Genomic DNA, 21,508 nt, shown 5'->3' with positions numbered 1-21,508 from the left:
GTAGTAAGGGTATGATATTGGAAATAAAATAGACATATAGATAAATGACCAAAATTGAGAGTCCAGAAATGAACTCACACTTACAGGGACAGTTACATTTACAACAAAGGAGCCAAGAATACAATGGAGAAAGAAAAGATTATTCAACAAATGGTGCTGTGGAAACTGGACAGTCATATACAAAATAATGAAATAGTTCACTATCTTACACAATATATAAAATTTAATCCAAACTGGATTAGACATGGATATAACACCTGAAACCATAAAATAAATAGAAGAAACTGTAGGCAAAATACGACATTCTGGGATGTGTTTGGATTTCCATTCTAAAAGCAAGGGAAACAAAAGCAAATTATAAGCACTTATATCTTTTTAAAATTTTGACGTTAAATATCTCTGTGTGTGTTTTGACAATTTTTGCATATATCTTTCTATAAAAGCACATCCATACCAAAATATGTAATATGCTTTATACTCCAGAAGCGTCCCTCAGCTGTTTCTAAGTATTTTCCTCCAGGGTAATCACAATTTTAAATTTTGTAAATATGTAACTTCAAAGACACAAGTCTATCTAACAACAATTAGAAATAAATATTCCAGTTCTCCCAGGTGGTGCAGGTCTTTGAGCACCTCACTGTGAAGCTGTCTGCAGCCTCTGCAGAGCAGGTTTGATCCTGGCTGGCCAGGGAGAAACTCACATGGTGTAGCAGACCTCTCCTCTCCTGTCTTGCCTGCCTCTCCCCTCAGCAGTGTATTTTGTCAATCTGCCTGTTGTGTTACCCACTCTGTCTCTGGTGAATCCTCTCACCCTCCCATACATCTGGCCTTTACCCAGGTTCTTGTATAAATAAATAAAGCTTGTAAAAAAATACTGTAAAAAAATAGTAAATTTCTTTTAAAAAATAAAAAATAAATAAATATTCCAACTCTAATGTACAGCATTTACTTAAATAAAGCTGATCATGCAGCTATAATATGAAATTAGATGTTCATTTCCAAACCACTACATCTATATCATTAAAGGTTTTAGATCTATATATATATTTATACATCATTATAGGAGGACTATCAGGAGACCAAATAAAACATCAGAAAAAAAAAGTAATAGCAATGCAAAACAAAAAACAAACAATTAATAAACTAGCTATATATTTTTTAGATTTATTTTATTTATTTATGCATACAAGAGCTGGGGTGCAGGCCAGACATCCAGCGGGGTGAGCAGATTTACCAGAGCCAGAGTGGAGAGCAGAACAGGCTAATCTACTGAAATACATTGCTGAGGGGAGCAGTGGGCAAGACAGGAGAGGTCTGCTGCACGGTGTGGTAGCTCCTTGCTTGGGGATCCAACTCATGCTTCAGTGGCTATGGATAGCTTCAGGGTGCTGAGCTGAACCCCTTGTGCCACCAGGGAGGCCCATTTTAGATGTATATTTTTAAGACTTTAGTAAAAATAACTTTTTTCATAATAAAAACCACTTTAAATTTTTCAGGAAAATAAGTATAGTGTACACTCTCATTGTTCTTACATAATGTAAAAAAATCCAGCAACCTAAGTTACTTTTACAGGAAAATGTAATCTTCACTGCCCTGATTTGGTAGACAACAAATTGTTATATTTTATAATTGTAAAGCTACAATGCCATGTGTTTTCTAAATCAGTGAGTTTGTAACTCAGTCAACATATATTTGTGAAATATCCACTAAGGAGATGGTTAAAAAGTCAGACTTAAAGTGGAAAAAGATAAAGAGTATGTTTATTATCATAAAAACTATGGTATAGTGCAGGAGACAGGTGTGTAGGAAAATGGTTACAAGAAAATGTACTTGTTACATTTGATATCCCTAGGCAGTGCAATGGACTTATTGCATCTGAGTATGTGAACAGAATTGGGATAGGAAAAAAAAATTATGACAGTTCATAAATTTAGTTAACCTTTAGATAGTATAATATCTAATTAATGCTTACTTACTTTTGCAATAAAAGGTAGAATTGGAAGAATATCAGCTGGTATGTGTTAAAAATGCCTCATCCTTTCCTTTCAACTTTTTATTAAAGCAATTATAATGGCACTTGATGATACTTTATGATAACTAGCAAATGAAAATTGTTTCATTTCTGACATTCATATGACACATTCTATATTTGCAGAGGAATAAACATAAAACATGCCAAAGTGCAAAGCTCTGTAATGAAATAGAAGGCAGAAAGAAAAAAGCATAGATAATCTTTACCAGGAGACAGGAAATCATCATGCTTTTCCAGGGTAGAAATTACATAGAAAAAAAACTACAACTGATATAAGTTGCAACCCAGACAAAGGGCTCCTAGAATAAGGATTTATAGGACCTTTGCACAAAATCTTCTAACCTGTTTAACTATTACAGTGTTATATCTAGGGTAAGTTTTGTAATTCAGTTTTTGAATAAGGAATAAAAGCATTTTAAAGCAAAGTCTGTCTTAGGATCAATTATAATTTTCTGATTTTATGCCATATAAATATATTTTATTGAATTAAAAATGACAGCTTTCTCATGTTTATATATTGTCATTTTATCACTTCCTAAACAAAATGGATGAATAAACTGCATCTCTTTTTTCCTTCTGAGATACCTTTCTATTTTATAACTTTTACCCTTTCTGCAACTGATCTTTATTTTTCTTCCTTTAATACACATTAAATGCATTAAAATACATATCCATTTAATACATATTATTTCATACAGATATTTCTTCCACACTGAAATAAAATGAGTGTATGGATAGAGATTAAGTTATACATTGGTAATAAACTCATTGATTTAAAATATTAGGTATGTAAAATCATATTTTTTTAATTTAAACATGTTCATTATATTTATTGAGATAACATTGGTTTAAAACACTGTATATGTTTTATGTGTACAGGTTCACACTTTTCAAAATGTGCCTATCTTCATTCCCTCTATCAAAGTACTCAAAACTTTCTACTACAGCCTCTACTGGGTGGCCTCTATTCCCTCCCATGATCCTCTCTGGTAACCTCAATTCTGTTGTCAGAATCCTTGAGCTTGCTTTTGTCTATTTGTTTTCTTTATTTATGTCCAGCATGTGAGATAATCATTTATTTATTTTTATCCTAATTTATTTCACTTAGCATTATCTCAAGTTCTGTCCATATTGCCACATAAGGCAAAATTTCATCCTTTATGTTATAACTGAGTAGTATTCAATGGTGTAAGTCCACCACAGCTTTCAGCAATCACTTGTCGAAGCAATCTAACCATAATTGTTTTAAGTATCTAATTACATATTAAATTATTTAGACTGTTACATCCCTTAAGACTTCATAACAACAACAAAATGTCATTATTTATTCTAATATTGCCTCATATTAGCTGGATTCTTATAGGCATTGTCAATTGAAAACTTAATTCAGTCATATAAGATGAATAATTTACAAACAGTATTTTAAAATAAAAATGAAGTATATCTCAGTAGGAAGTTACAATTTAAATACAAATCTATCTACCAAGTTAACAGTGTTCGTTCTAGTCTATTAAATCTCCATAAAGAAGAAAATGCTCTAGCTGCAGCAAATTATACAGTCATCAGAGGAGATAATTAGAGGACTCTGAGATGATTGCAGATAAGAATTAGCCAAACTGTAAGCAGAAATGGAAGGAAAAGAAAAAAAAAAGAGAGAGAGAAAGAAATCAGGTACTACAGTGTCGGAAAACTACATGATTTTGAAATTTAATAAGCAGGAGATGAAACCTTTACTAACCTCCCTAGACCAAATATATTCACATTATCCATCAGTAAACTAAGAAGAGAACTGCTTAAGTTGAGTGAGGGAATCAAGAAATTAGCAGTTATCTGTGCTAAACACAGAAATTGAAATTGTTTTTTGCCACTGAGACACAGAATTGAATAGGGGCTATAAATCAAACACCTACAATTTTCACTCAGGTCCTCTAGAACATAAAACCTTAGGACACTATTAAAGTGTCAATATTTTACTTGGAAGTTGAAAACCCAAATTGTGAATGTGATAAGAAAGGGAAGTGAAACAATAAAAGATGAAAGCTGAATACTTATTTCAGGGTGAGATCCACAACATAAATCTTCCCAGGAGATGCTGTAACTGTCATTAGGCCCATGAGAGGAGGGGGTATCTGCCTGGCTCCCTTCATGACCCACTCCCTATTAGTCAAATCATGGTGGGTTAATTTTAGATTATGTTTCCCCATTATTTATACCAGAACCATTCCAAGGCATCTTTATCATTGATGTCATGATATGTAGGGCCAGTGTTTTCTGTTATATATTTTACTGTTATAGATGTTAATCTAAGTATTTAATCCATTTTGAATGTATTTTTGTGCATGGAGTTAAGGAGTGATCCAAATTCATTCTACTACATGTGGCCCTTCTCCACTGTATAGTCACTGTATTTTGGGTGCATTCAGATAATCCAGAATGTTCTCATCTTGAGATATTTAACTTAACTACATATGAACATCATATCACAGGTTCCAGAGACTAGGATATGGACATGTCTGGGCTAGGGGTGGAATAATGGGGACACTTTTCAACCAACATACCCAGGACCAGGTTGTGAAATATATAGGTTTAAAGGACGCCTAATCTTTGACATCCACTACAGGTATGGCCCGAAGAACACAGATCAGTGAAGAATATCCCAAAGGATAAACTAAGGGTCTTTGAGAACAACAGAGAAGGAATTTCTCCCAGAGCTCAGCACTAACACATGACAGACTAACCCTGAAAAAGATGCCACAGCCAGAATAGGGAGTATTTGCATTTTTGACCAGCAAGATTTAATAGTTGCTATGTAGCAGTCAAATCTTGGTGCTTCCTTCTTTCATGTTCTTTTCTTTTCTTTCTTTCTTTTTTTGTAATGATTTATTTATTTATTTATACAAGCACTGGGTACAGTCAGAAGCATGGGCGGGTGAGAGGATTCACCAGAGCCAGAGCAGGGAGCAGCACAGGCAGACCGAGGAAATAGCCTGGTGAGGGGAGCAGCAGGCATGGCAGGAGAGGTCTGCACACCATGTGGGACCCTCCTCTGGTGGCCGTGGAGCAGCCGGGAATCGAACCGGCGCTGCAGAGGCTGCGGGCAGCTTCGCAACCCAGCGCTCAACCGCTGCGCCACCGGGGAGGCCCTGGCTAGACAGATTTTATGTCTAGGACAGATTTGAGAATTTGATACAAAGATCACAAGACCTAGAAAGCCTCATACAGCAACTATCTGGCTCTTTATAGAAATAGTTTACAGAATTTTGCTTCAAGGATCCGTGAAACAAACATTGGAACTCTTTGATAGGAACATGTTTGTTTTTCCTTGATAATGTGTATTTTTGAACAAAATATTTAGGAACACTTTTCATTTCATTTATGTGAATACAAGCTCTCCCATCTTGACTAAATAGCTTTTAAATTTCAAAAAGAATATGCAATGTACCAAAATAACTTGTTTCCAGAACACCACCAAACAGAAACAACAAACACCATTAACATTCCATCAGTATAGGGGCCTCCCTGGTTGCACAGCAGTTGCGCGCTGGGCTCTGACCCGCAGCCTCTGCAGCACCAGTTGGATCCCCGGCCACAGGCGAGGGTCCCACATGGCGCGCAGACCTCTCCTGCTGCCCGCTGCTCCCTGCAGCAGTGTACTTCGGTCCTTCTGCCTGCTCTGCTCCCCGCTCTGTCTCTGGTGAATTCTCTCACCCTCCCGCGCTTCTGACTGTACCCAGTGCTTGTATAAATAAATAAATAAATCTTTAAAAAAAAAAAAAAAGAGCAACTTTTCTAACCTTCCATTAGTGTGTATGTGTGTACAGTGTTGTTCCATGTGGTCATCTCAGGCGGCGTGCTGGAATTATTCAGGTTGGCACTCCAACTATAGTGGGTTAGTGATGGTGCTAGGCAGGTGCAGGACTGGGAAATTTCAAAGCTTTACTTCTTTTATTTTTTTATTTTTTTAAAAGATTTATTTTTATACAAGAGCTGGGGTACAGGCCAGAGGCACAGGAGGGTGAGAGAATTTGCCAGAGACAGAGAGAGGAGCAGAACAGGCAGACTGACTGAAATACACTGCTGAGGGGAGCAGCGGGAGAGACAGGAGAGGTCTGCTGTGCCATGTGGGACTCTCCCTGGCCAGCCTGGAATCAAACTCGGGCTGCAGAGGCTGCACACAGCTTCATAGCACTGCGCTCAACCCGCTGGGCCACCAGGGAGGCCCTAGTTCTTTTATCAGAACCCCTGATTTTATAAATGATGAAAACCTTCAATACCATTCCTACTCAAATCTTCTCAGAAACTTGGTCATAGTAGGATTTCCTGGGGTACAAACACTTTTAATAAGGATTTGGGACATCTCTGCACACAGTAAATGGCTGAGGCAGCTCAGATGCACACAGTCAAGGACTCAGAAAGTTACCGTCTATGATTTGAAGGTTCTTTTCAGGGTGAGTGTTTAAATTTAATTCATGAACAATAAATCACAATTAATTTTGAGAAGATTTAATCATTTTTGTATTTTTTTACAAATTTTTTTTTATTTAATCAACTAAAGAATTATAAACCCAACCTTTGAAAGCTGACTATTGAGGGCCTCCCTGGTGGCGCAGTGGTAGAGCGCTGGGCTGTGAAGCTGCCCGGAGCCTCTGCAGCACCGGTTCAATCCCTGGCCACCGGGCGAGGGTCCCACATGGCACGCAGACCTCTCCTGTCACCAGCTGCTCCCCTCAGCAGTGTACTTCGTCATTCTGCCTGCTCTGCTCCCTGCTCTGGCTCTGGTGAATTCTCTCACCCTCCCGCGCTTCTGACTGTACCCAGTGGTGGTATAAATAAATAAATAAATCTTTAAAAAGAAAAGAAAAGAAAACTGACTATTGAACTAAAGCTTCCAAAGGGGCTGGGGGTAAAAACGAAGAGGGAAGGAAGCACAAACAGTTTATGCGTTGGACTATGGGTAAAATTATAGTGGGTGCACTATGGTGACAATACCTGATGAAGGTACACTAATATTAGCTCAACTGAAAATATTCATTAAATGTAACTAAATAATCACTCTATCAGCTAAAGATTTACAAAAAGTATGTTATGCTTGGAAATTTGTATGGTGTTATGAGCACAGAGAATTAACAAACTTGTTGGAATAATTACCATTTTGTGAGTTATGGTTCCTACACTCTTAATAAAACCATATGTCAAATTTAATTCTATTTACTTGCAAATTTCTAAGATTATATTAAAACATGTTGGATTTTGGGCCTCTCCTGGTGGCGCAGGCTGTTAAGCACCGTGCTGTGAAGCTGGTTGCAGTCTCTGCAGCGCCGGTTCAATCCCAGCTGGCTGGCAAGGGTCCCACATGGCACCGCAGACCTCTCCTGTCTCGCCCGCTGCTCCCCTCAGCAGTGTATTTCGGTCATTTGCCTGTTCTGTTCCTGTAGTGGCAGGACAGGCACAGGGGAAGTTTTCTGATCCAGCAGATGGGTAAAGGAGAGTCGGCAGCTTTCTCAGGCTGTTATTAAGCATTACATGCATTGCAGCAACCAGGTACATGGCAGGCAGGAGTGCCAGGGGGCCAGGAGACCCGTAGGCCTCCAAGCCCCCATCAAGTCTTCTCTCTGGGCTTCTCTGGCTTCTTATGCCCCTTCTCTCTCTTGCCTCTCTCCTGCTGCTGCTTCTCTCTGTGACTATCTCAATACCTCTCCCAAATGGCCCACAGAAGTAAATAAAACAGCTTGCAACAATGTAACAACTGCAGGTACCCCATCGGCAGGGCAATCCTAATAGCGAAAAGGAAGAAAAGCCTGAAAAACCATTTACCCTACAGCTCCCCACTCTGTCTCTATGAACCCTCTCACCCTCCCACGAATCTGGCCTGTACCCCGTTCTTGTATAAATAAACAAATATTTTTAAAAAACCATGTTGGATTTTGAAAATGTTAAAGATACTTATTGGTTGTTAGCAATAAATAAATAGTGTGTATTTTTATATCTTTTAGGAAATGGCTAATACCTAATATTTCAAATAAATGCATAAAAAGTAAAATTGAATATGCTATAAAACGTCTTAATGGTACATGTTGCAGCTGCCAAGTTCTGAAATTTCTAATTAATGACACTGAAATAAAGATTAAAATAATGAGCAATTAAGAATGAAGCTTACATGTGGATTATATGCTTTTAATGAGGCTTTTTAATGTTTGCAGGGACCAAAAACTTCAGCATTTCATTAGAAGAAAAGTCAAATTGCAAAAATCTCTTTCAGAACGTCTGAATGCTTTCAACATGAAAGAAAGTCACAGAGCTAAAAAGTGAATTGGGAACAAGTGAAAAACCATTATACCCACACATACACACACAAATGATCATTGATAAATGTATAAAGATGTAAGTATAACTATAGATTTAAAAATATTTAAGTCATAATAAAATACTACCAAGAGGTACATGTAACTCCCACAAAGTAATGAATGTTTTGTATCTATTAAGTAAAATAGACAAAAAGCAAGATGTTAGTGTTAATCTATTTAATTTATTTCTTGATTATGTAAATAGACAACTTTATTTTCAGTTCCATCTTTTAAAGGCCAAAATGATTATATCAAAAGAATCCTGTTAATTAAAATTACAGAACAAATTAAATTTTTGGACAGTCTTTACAGTTTCGCTTACAATATTTAGATATGCAGAAATGATTAAGCATGTTAATTAAAATTTCTTATCAAAATATTTTAAAATTTCTGTTTGAGTGGAGCTTACACTGTGGCCAGTTCACCATTGTAATTAAAATTACTGAGTATCACTCTGGTCAACATAATTTGTCTCTGGTCATATGCTCAACAAAAATAATGAAGACAATGCAGGCAAAACAAATCAACATGTATATTGGAGTAATTTGAATTTGAAAAGAACTGAGGAATAAAGATCAGTGACTCTACAAGGGAAAGGGACAGAATGATTCAAAAATGTTGGAAAATATAAGATACATTCTGGCTAGGAACAACATTGAAAGATTGGACCTCAAGATGAGACAGGATATCAGGGGCAAGAGACTTACTCTGTGGATTTACTCCTGTGTCATCTACCCCAGAACCTGGGAACTATGCCAGAAAAGGGATGCACTCGTCTGGTTTAAACTCTATGAAAATTGTATGAAACTTTCTCAAATTAAAAAATATAAATCTAGGGCCTCCCCGTTGGTGCAGCGGTTGAGCACTGGGTGGCGAAGCTGCCCATAGCCTCTGTAGCGCCGGTATGATCCCTGGCTGCTCCCCGGCCACCAGAGGAGGGTCCCACATGGCCTGCAGACCTCTCCTGCTGCCCGCTGCACTCCTCAGCAGTGTACTTCGGTCCTTCTGCCTGCTCTGCTCCCCGCTCTGGCTCTGGTGAATTCTCTCACCCTCCCGGGCTTCTGACTGTACCCAGTGCTTGCATAAATAAATAAATAAATAAATATGATAAAAAACATAAATCTAACATACAAACTATCAATTCCAGTCTTAGATATTTATCTGAAGACTATGAAAACTGTTTACAATAGTCAATGTATAGGAATGACTTGTGTGTCCAACCAGGGATGATTGAACAAAGAATATGGGGTATATATACAATGAAATACTGAAGCTGTTAAAGGGGATTAAATCTTGTCATTTAAGATTGGATGGAACTTAAGGGGAGTGTGCTAAGCAAAATAAGACATAATAGAAAACAAGTATTGATTTTACTCTTACGTGGTATATAAAGAAACAAAATAAAGGAACAGAAAAAAAAAAAAAAAAAAACTTGGATTCTCATTGCCAAATCAAGGTTACCAAAACTGAAGAAGAAATAGGATCAAAAGATAGAGTTTGTCCACTGGTCTTTATGCAAGGTTATTGGTATTTTGTTGTGGAAGCATACATTTGAAGAGGTGTGAAATCATACTCCTAAAAAACTACTATGATGTAAGCCAATCTTGTCTCAAAAAAATAATAATAACTTTGTACTAGAACAATAATATAACATTGGGAGAAATGTTAGGTCCAATTAAAGATCTTTTTTCTCCTCCCACTGTTTGGTCAACAGAAACTATTTTAAAAAATAAATAGATTCTTTTAATATTAAAGGGAAAAATAAATTCATTGTTTTTAAAAAGAAGTCCCAAATGTTTATTACTTGCATGAGAAGATCCACTATTGACTTTTCATGTAAATTTTGCATCCACAATACTTGCAAAAATGTCATTATTTTTCTAGTTTGTTGATTCTCTTGGACCTTTTATGTGGAATATCACATTGTCTATAAAGAACACTTTATTTCTAAATCTTTTATCTTATTTCTTTTATGTACTTTATTGCATTTACAATAAACTTCAACATTGAATAAAAATCATGATATTTATAATATTGCTGATTCTTCCCCTAAATTACGTCAGTATTTTTTGTTTGATTGGTTGATTATTTAGTCATTAAATAATCTCTTTTAATACAATTACTTATGATTTTGTTTAATTATTAGTATATTTTAACTTTACTGATTTTTACTGGCTATTCTCCTTGGATTTTATTTTATTTTATTAATTCGTTTATTTCTCATTAAGTTAATATTGGGGTATCCCCTTCATATATTTCTTCCATCGTTCATCCACCACCAACTCACCCATATTCCACCACAATACATTATTGTACTTCCTTCACTCTTATTTCTTACCTTTCACACATGCCCTGGACCACTTGGCTCTTCAGTTCTGCAGTCAGTTTTCAAGTGTTACTTTTTAAGCTTGTCTTTATTTCGATCTTAGTTTAGTTACTTTATATTCCACTAATGAGTGATTCCATCTGATATTTATCTTTCTCCTTCTGTCTTACTTCATTTAGCATTATCCTTTTCAGTTCCAACCATGTTGCCACAATTAGCATTTATTGCTGAATAGTATTCCATTGTGTATATATACCACATCTTCTGGATTCACTCATCTGTTTAGGAGGAGCACATGTTTCTATAATTAGCTATAGTTTAAAAATTGCTGCAACAAACATGCAGGTTTCCTTTTGAACTAGTGTTTTTGAATGTTTTTTTTTTTTTTGATGTATGCCTAGGAATGGAATTAACCGGGTTGAGTGGCAAATCTATTGTTTTGAGACACTTCCATATTTCTTTCCATGACAGCTATAGCAGTTTGTATTCCCACCAGCAGTGTAGGAGGGTTCCCTTTTCTCCATATCTTCACCCACGCTTGCTGTTTATAGTCTTTTCCATGAGGGCCAGTTCCACAGGTATGCTATGACATCTCATTTCGGTTTGGATTGCATTTCTCTAATATTAAGTGATGGTGAACATTTTTCTCATGTGCCTGCTTGCAGTCTGAATGTCTTCTGTGAAGAATTGTCTGTTTAGTTCTATGTCCATTTAGTTTTTTTGGAGAAATAACTGTTCAGATTTATTCTCTCTTGCTCTCTGTTGTACTTCCCTTGAGAAGTCCTGTTGCCATTTTATGGGTTTTTCTTTCTCCCCATTTTCAGCATTTGAACCTCTATATGTAAGGATTTCTCTGTGTGTGATCCCTATGCCCTCACAGGTCAGGATTCTCCTCTTTCTGGTCAAGTACAAGCAGGGTTTCTTAGAAGGTTATAAATCCTCTGGCTGGTGTGTGCAGGTGCTGGTAGAGTCTCCGAAAGTTTGCAAGGTCTGTAGCCAGGCTAGAGTCTGGCATCCTCCCAGGGCCAGGTTCAGTGTCTCAGCAGTCTGGGTTGTGTACAGTATGTTTTACATTAACTTAAAATTTTGGAATTTACTTATTTGAATATTTTGAAAAGAAATTAAACTCAGGGGTCTCCGCGGTGGAGCAGCGGTTGAGTGTTGGGCTGCGAAGCTGCCCGCAGCCTCTGCAGTGCCAGTTCCATTGCCGGCCACCTGCGAGGGTCCCACATTGCACGCAGACCTCTCCTGACGCGCCCACTGCTCCCCTCAGCAGTGTATCTCATCACTCTGCCTGTTCTGTTCCCTGCTCTGGCTCTGGTGAATTCTCTCACCCTCCCGCGCTTCTGACTGTACCCAGTGCTTGTATAAATAAATAAATAAATCTTTAAAAAAAAAAAAGAAATTAAACTCAGTACTTTATCAAAGTTTTGCATGTATTTTTGATAAATCTATCTATAAACTTGGTATCATATGATGTGATTTTAAAAAAAAAATTTAAAAGATCAAATATGATCAGTTGGAAAGTATGTAAAACTGTTTTTGGTATAAATCCAGAAACATTTTTTCTTCTTTTGAACTTGGAAAACCTTTAAAGAATGGCACAGTGAATGTGGTATCTAGATCACTGATGTCATCAGATGCACTACTTGCAGAATTCTGGGACTTTTGTTGAAAGATATATTCTTAATGATATAGAAAGTCTGGCTAACCTGTATTTTTTACCAATATCATGCAGAACATTTGCTACAGATTATGTCATGATTGGGAATTTTTTATCTCTAAAATTTTTATCTCCAAAATAAATGCTTTAGAATGCTGCCTCTTAATTAGTAGAAACAAAATAGCCAGTGGATTTTGTCAGTGGCTAACTACTTCTGGCAATCAATCAAGAGAGTTCAGGACTGGGTAGATGAAGATTTTCTATGACAAGAATACTGAAAATATAAAATTTGTTTTGTGCTTATTAGCTTGCTATCCATTCCAGTGTATGCCAAAGAAAGCACAGAAGTCAGTGAGTTAAAGACTAACAAAGAGAGCCACTTTTTCATTAAAAAAAGAAAAATATTTGAGTATTATTCTCACACATCCTGTAAATGGTAAGTAAGAGGCAGTTCCAAAAATAATTTCTACCATGCAGTTTGGAGGGCATGGCAACATGAGGTACGTGGAGAAACTTTTAAAGACTTACTTTTGGGGCCTCTTGGTGGCCTAAGGGTTAAGTCGCAGCCCTATCACATCTGTGCCCTGATTTTGATTCCTGACCAGGGAGCTAGCCCATATATGGAGCAGCAAACCTTTCTTGTCTCTCCCACTACTTCCCTTAGCAGTGTATTTGAGTAAATCTGCATGTTCTTATCCCCACTCTGTTTCAGGTGAATCCTCTCACATCCCCCCAACTCTATCCTATACCCCAGTTTTTCTATGCCAAAAAAAAATTAAAAAATGACTTACTCTTGGAGCTTGGAGAAAGTTGTGACAGAGGTGACTATGTTCAATTAATAGCAAAACACAGAATGTGTTTTCTGGTGATCAAATAAGGACTTCATGAAAAAGATTCAAGGTGAGACATCACTGATAGATCCCATGGCTGGAGGACATCCTGGTAACAAGGTGAAATTGACAAAAACTGCTGTATCAAGACTAGGTTGTGCGTCATTTGCTTCCACCTGGAGAAAGTTTTGCCTGAATCAGAAAATGACCAGTTCTGTGGTAAGGAAGTTTGAGGAACATATTTCAAGTGTCATTGTTAAATTGACATAGGCTTTACACTTTCTGACATTCTTGAAATCTTATTTTAAATTTCAAAGAAAATATATTTATTTTCTATTACTAAAATTAATAGTTACTGCTGTATGTTTGTCAATTCAGCAATCTTATCAAGAAATCTATTCTTAATCTCATATCTTCATATGGTCCCTCTTCTCATTATATATTCACCAAACATCAAGTGTTTTTTTATAAAAACTTTTTCTAAAAAGCAACTAAAACAGGAACTGAGAGAGGGTGGGCTCCACAAACGAAGGTGAGCAGTATAGTACTCCCCAAGAAAGTCTGCTGCAGGCCCTACACCATGTTTTGGAACTTAGTAGAGACAAGGTGAACAGTGGGCACTAGGAAAGTTAAGCCCCCATGCCATTGTTGGAAGTCAGGGACCACACGATCCCCTTCTGGGACTGAGTAAATACAGAAGGAGGGAATCTTCAGGGACAGCATCCATCAACATATCCACAGCATCACTACACTTGTGGCATTTGCCATAATAGTGCTGGACATTCTGGCCACCAATTCATGACATCCCAGAAGGAGTACCCCAAAAAAGATGCCTGCCAGTACCAGTGGCACAGTGTCCCAATGGATAGGACAAATTAGAAAATGAGCAATAGGGAGAAAGAAAAATACAAATAAACAAGCAGGCCCTCAGGAGAAGGACATACCACAAAAAGAAAATCAATCAACAGAACTCAACTTCTCTGCCTGCCAAATACAGAATTTAAAATTGTCATGATTAAAAAACATTAAGAAGGTGAAAAGGAAAGAATGAGATGGGAAATATAGTTAATGAACTGAAGAATGATATTGATTACTGGAAGAAATAAAGAACTCTGGGAAAAGCAATGAAAATGAAGTGATAAAATGGAAGAACAATTCAGCACTCTCAAAGACACAGAAATAAAAAGAGAACCAAAAAAGAAAGAGAAGTATGAAGGAAAAAGAATGAAGAAACACTTTGAGAATTATGTGACACCATGAGAAAAGGAAACATAGGAGTTATAAGAATCCCAGAAGGTGAGGAGAGAGACAAAGGAACCAAAAAAACTACTCAAGGAGGTTATCAAAAAGAACTTTCCAAACATGATGGAAGAAATGAAAATAGACATACAGGAAGCTAGAAGAACACCAAATTATCACAATGAAAGAAAAACTACAGCAACACACATAGTAGTAAAGTTTCCAAGAGTCCAAGACAAGGAGAAAATAATGAAGCTGACAAGGGGGGGAGAAAGATTACCTGTAAAGGAAAACCAATCAGGCTGACATCAGACTTCTCCAAAGAAACAATGCAAGCAAGAAGTGAATGGAGTGACATAGTGAACAAACTCCAAGACAACAAATGTCAACCAAGAACACTTTAACTTTCAAAGCTCTCCTTCCACTGTCAAGTAAAAATAAGGACCTTCTCATACAAACAGAAGGGCCAGAAGTTCATTACTACTAAACCCCCAATCCAAAAAAATACTATCAGGAGTCCCAAAGATAAAACCAACAGGAATGAATAAGAACAGAATAAGGCAAGTAATAAAATCACAAAAAGATAAACAAAATGGCAAATACAGAGGCCAATGTATCAATATTAACTCTAAATGTAAATGAGCTAAACTCATCAATAAAAAGACACCAAGTGGCAGGCTGGATAAAAACCAAAATCCAACCTTTTGCTGTCTCCAGGAAACACAGTTAATATTAATAAAAGATAAACATAGACTGAAAGTAAAAGTTTGGAAAACAATCCTACAAGCAAATGGACAAAAAAAAGAAGGCAGAAACAGCCATAATCATATCAGGTGAAAAAGATTTCAAACTAAGAAAGGAAAAAAGAGACATAGATGGACAATACACACTAATACTACGGGGACAATACATCAGGAAGATATAACACTCATCAACATATGCTCACCAAATGAAGAAACACCAAAATATATAAGACAATTTTTATCAGCTCTGAAAACAGAGCTGATATATATATATATATATATATATATATATATATATATATATATGGAGAATTCAACACCTCACGCTCACCAATGGACAGATCACTGAGACAAAAAATACACGTAGACAGTAGAGCCCTAAGTAAACACCTATACCTCATGGGCTTAACAGACATCTATAGGACACTGCACACAATAAAACCCAAGTAAACATTTTCCCAAGAGCACACAGATAGTTCTCCAGAAGTGATCACATATTGGGCCACAAGACAAACATCAACAGATACATTAAGATCAAAATCATTCTGGGTCTCCCTGGTAGAGCAAGGGTTAAAGACACAGGCTATCGGGCCTCCCTGGTGGCTCAGGCAGTTGAGCACCACGTTGTGAAACTGTCCACAGCCTCTGCAGCGCCCATTTGATCCTGGCTGGCCAGAGAGAATCCCACATGGCGCGGCAGACCTCTTCTGTCGCACCCACTGCTCCCCTCAGCAGTGTACTTCTGTCCTTCTGCCTGTTCTGTTCCCTGTACTGCCTCTGGTGAATCCTCTCACCCTTCCACACATCTTGCCTATACCCCAGTTCTTATATAAATAAAATCTTAAAAAAAAAAAAAAAGATACAGGCTATCAAGCTATTGCCAGCCACGTGCAACACAAGTTTGATCCCCAGCCAGCCAGGGAGCAACACACATGGCAAAGCCAATCTCTCCTGTCTTGCCAGCTGCTTCCCTCAACAGTGTATTTCAGTAGATCTGCCTGTTCTGCTTCCCACTGTCTTTGGTGAATCCTCTCACACGCCACATCTCTGGTCTACACCCCAATTATTCTATGCATAAATAAATAAATAAATCTTTTTTAAAAAGTAAAAATAAAAATAAAAAAGATCAATATCATTCCAACTATCTTCTCTCATCATAAAGGTATCAAATTAGAAATAAATCATGAAAAGAAGGCAAGGAACCTTCCCACTTCATGGAGATTGAAATCCACACTACTGGAAGACAAATGGATTAAGGGGGAGATAAAAGAAGAAATTAAAAAAACACTTTTAGTTGAACGATAATGAAGATATCACTTTCCAGAAAATACTGGACACAGCAAGAGCAACAATAAAAGTAAAGTATATAGCAATACATGCTCACATCAAGAAGCATGAAAGAACTCAAATAAACAATCTCCCATTTCAGAGAACTACAAAAAGAACAAGAAAACTCAAAAACCAGTAGATAAAGGAAATAATAAAAATCAAAGCAGAAATAAACAAAATAGAAATTTAAAAAAAACCCAAAAGATCAACAAAAGGTTGGTTGTTCGAAAAAATAAACAAAAACCCCTATCCAGGTTCATGAAGAAAAAAACAGGAGAAACCACAAGTAAATGTGATCATAAATGAAAGAGGATAAATTATAACAGACTCAGTAGAAATCAAAAGAATTATCAGAGATTTAATATGAACATTTATATGCAAATTAGTTCAACAATCTTAGAAGAGATGCACACATTCCTAGAATGATATAATCATCCAAAACTAGATGAAGAAGAACTAGAACACCTAAACAGACCAATTACAAACAGTAAAACTGAAACACTAATCAAAACACTCCCCAGAAATAAAAGCCCAGGGCCAAATGTCTTCACAAATGAATTCCAACAAATGTTCAAAAATGAAATAGTGCCTATCCTACACAAATGTCTTCAAAAATTGAGAAAGAAGGAATACTACCAAATATGTTATATAAAGCCAAGATTACAATAGTAGCAAAACAAACAAAAGGCAATAAAAAAATTGAAAACTAGTGGCCAATCTCCCTCATGAACACTGATGTAAAAATTGTTGGGCCTCCCCTGGTGGCGCAGGCAGTTGAGTGCCATGCTGTGAAGCCGCCCATAGCCTCTGTAGCACCGGTTCTATCTTGGCAGGTTGGCGAGGGTCCCACATGGAGCGGCAGACCTCTCCTGTTGCACCCACTGCTCCCCTCAGCAGTGTATTTCATCAGTCTGCCTGTTCTGCTCCCCATTCTGTCTGTGGTGAATCCTCTCACCCTCCCGCGCATCTGGCCTGTACCCTGGTTCTCGTATAAAATAAATAACTCTTTAAAAAAATAAATAAAAATAAAAATTGTCAATAAAATCCTTGCCAACAGAAGCTAAAAATGCATCAAAGGATATTACACCACTACTAAGTGGGATTTAATCCAGGGGCACAAGGATGGTTCAACATCAAAAATAAAATAATGTAATACAATACATCAACAAAAAGGAAATTAAAAACCATATGATCATATCAATAGATGCTGAGAAAGCATTTGACAAAGTTCAACATCCATGTATGAGGGCCCTTGAAATTCATGGAATAGAATGAACATACCTTAACATGACAAAAGCATATAGAACAAACCCACAGTCAGTTTTATTCTCATTGGTGAAAAGCTTAAATCCTTTTCTTTAAGATCAGGAACAAGACAGGGATGTCCACTCTCACCATGGCTTTTCAATATAATACTGGAAGTCCTAGCCAGAGTAATAAGACAAGAGAAAGATATACAAGGAATACAAATAGGGAAAGAAGAAGTAAAACTATCACTATTCACAAATGATATGATGATATGGATAGAGAATCCCAAAAACTTCACAGAAAAACTAATCAAAATAATGAACCAGTTTAGTAAAGTAGCAGGATAAAAAAATCAACACAAAAAAATCAATAGCCTTCCTATACACAAACAATCAATTTAAAGAAGAAGAAATCAAGAAAACCATCCCTTTTATGATTGAAACAAAAAAAAATCAAATAATTGGGAATAAACCTAACAAAAAAGGTGAAGGACATATACAAAGAAAATTACAAAACAATGTTAAAAGTAATTAAAGAAGACACAAAAAATAGAAAGACACACCCTGCTCATGGATTGGAAGAATTGATATCATCAAAATGGCCATCCTACCAAAAGCAATTTACACAGTCACTATTCCAATAAAAATCTCAATGACATTCTTCAAAGAAATAGAACAAATATTGACAGAATTCTTATGTATTCACAAAAAAACCTCAAGGAGTCAAAGCTCTCCTTACTAAAACAAAGAAGAATGGAGGTATCACACTCCCAGATTTCAAACTACAAAGCCATAATAATTAAAACACTATGGTACAGGACCAAAAACAGACACACAGACCAATGGAATCAAATAGAAAGCCCAGAAAAAAGCCACACATGTATGAACAACTAATCTTTAACAAAGGAGCAAAGAATATGCAATGGAACAAGGACAGTTTGTTCAATAAATGATGCTGGAAAAACTGGACCACCATAAGCAAAAGAATGAAACTACTGCTTCACACCATGCATAGAAATCAACTCAAATTGGGTAAAATAAACCATAAAATATGTAGAAAAAAATAAGTAAATCTCTACATGACATACATCTCAGTAATATCTTAAAGACTCAATCCCTGAAGCAAAGAAAGTGAAGGAAAAGATAAAGAGCTGGGATTACATCAAACTAAAAAATTTCTGTACAACAAAAGTTACATTAACCAAACAAAAAGATACCATATTGATTGAGAGAAATTTTTTGCATTCCATACAATTGATAAGGGACGGATTGCAAAGATATACAAAGAACTCACACAGCTCAACAAAAACAAAGTAAACAATACAGTCAAAAGCTGGGCAGAAGAACTTAAAAAACATGTCTCCAAAGATGAAATGCAAATGGCCAACAGATATGTGAAAAAATGTTCAGCATCCCTCATAATTAAGGAAATGGAAATTAAAATCATAATGAGATACCACCTTATATCAGTGAGAATGGCACAGATTAAAAAAAAAAAAACACAGTAGCAATGACAAGTGTTGGCAAGGATATGGTGAAAAGGGAACACTCCTACACTGCTGTTGGGAATGAAAACTGGTCAATCACTATGGAAAGCTGTGCAGAGATTCTTCAGACTACTAAAAATGGAGCTACCATATGACCCAACAATTCCACTCCTAAGGATCTACCCAGAGGAATCAAAACCATCAATTCAAAATGATATCTGCACCCCTATGTTTATTGCAGCATTATTTATAATAGGTAAGGCTTGGAAATAACCACAATGTCCGAAAATAAATGACTGGACCAAAAAGATGTGGTATATATAAACAATGGAATACTATTCAGCAATCAAAAAAGATAAACGAATGTGATTTGCAGCACAAGGGATGAAGCTAGAAGGGATTATACTGAATAAAATAGTCAGAAGGAAAAATAATAGTGAATGCTTTCACTTATAGGAGAAATTTAGGGGAACCAAGTAAGGGATCAGGGGAAAAATGATAAAAATCATAACAAAACAAATACAAATAAACAGACAACTATAAGTCAGAGACATTCTGCAGGGGAGATGAAGAGGGATCAAAACAAGGGCAGGAAGAGCACAAGGAACTATGGTGATGCAAGGTTGACTTGGTGGTGGAAATTCTGTGGGGACCACACCTGAGAAAAGCAAGCAAACATTGTACAAACATGAACAATGATATACTATATATATGTGTGTGTGTGTGTGTGTGTGTGTGCAACAAAAACAAATAAAAGCTTGCTTAACAACTTACTGTGTCCTAATTTAAAGGGATTTTTATTTATTTAATCATAATAATTGTATAACATGGAGTCTATCTACACCCATCGATTCTAAGTCCTTACCAACGATTTATTTTTTAATTGCTGAAATGTTTTCAATCTTATTTTACCAAAATGACCTTTTAAAAACCTTTAGCCATTTGCATCCTACCAAAACATCTGTAATAAATACTGAAGATTTTTATTAGAACAGGATATTTTTCCAAAGATATTGGAAAATGAAAATATAAGAAGACACAAAGGTTATGAAAACCTATATATGGGATTTTTGAGCTAAATTTTATAATGATAATGATAATAAAGTAGAACGATAAATGAATTCTAAGGCATCCCCAAACACCACCTTGCAACTGCAAATTAAGTGCTTGTAGTTTCATTTTGGCACTACTAATATCTCTTTTACTTGTCATATTTATCATTAAGATATTAATTGAGATCAATTTATCAATAGTCTTATCTACTGACAGGAGTTTGTATAAATAATAATTCTTTATATGTTTTTTAGAAGTGAAGAAGATCCTTACATATCTCTGAAATCTATCCATTTCAATTACAAAATAACATGTAAAATTTTCTTTATGTTTAAGCTTTTAATTTATAATTCCTTATAGCGACTCTAAGAGATAACTATTACTTTCATCTCCTTTTAAGAAACTGACCCAATTTCTAAAACCCCCAGTGAAAGACCTTAGAGCAGAGAGCCCTGGGACTTGGCCCACCTTTCTCAACCTCACACTTCTAGCTGTGTTCTGCACCCCCTAGGGGATGGAGTGGTCTCAGCATCTCTAGGTAGAAAAGTTTAATTGTGCTAATTAATTAAGAGGAAATGCCTGTCCAGGGGCAATAGCAATAAATACTTAAAATACATGTACACTTGGGAAGACTTAGGGGTATTGATCATCAAGGGGGACACTCAGTTTTTACAAACCTTCTTTGATGCATGCCTTTGTTTGACATTTGTCCATGGTATAGCATCTCAAAAAAAAAAAAAAAGTCAAAGATTAAATTTCTTTCCAAATCAACTTTTCAAAATCAATGACATTTTATGTAATCATTCATAACTCTTATTCATTAAATAAGTAATAAAATTGTATACTCATCAACTTGAATTTCCAGTAACACTTCTCTGAAATCTACTTAACTCCCTGAACTACCTCTTGAAGGACCCAGGACTGAAAATGACCATTATCTCCCATTTCAGAGCACTAAGTTATTTAGGCATCTATACTTAATTTGTATGTAACTGATTGCATTTGACTTAGTTACTGAATTTATGCTAATTAATTCATATGTAGCTAATTTTATAGAAACATGGCTAATCATTATCTACTCCAGCAGTAATGTAATACACTTGATTTTAATGATAGAAATGCAAATATATTTTTCATTGAAAATATTGACTATTTGATACACTAAATTTTATATTCAAAAACATTTTTTCAGAATCCAAGTGCTCTAGATGGCCC

The sequence above is a fragment of the Talpa europaea genome (assembly GCF_964194135.1).
Source record: "Talpa europaea genome assembly, chromosome: 3".
In the NCBI taxonomy this organism is placed as follows: Eukaryota; Metazoa; Chordata; class Mammalia; order Eulipotyphla; family Talpidae; genus Talpa; species Talpa europaea.
Note: the sequence above shows the minus strand (reverse complement) of the source record.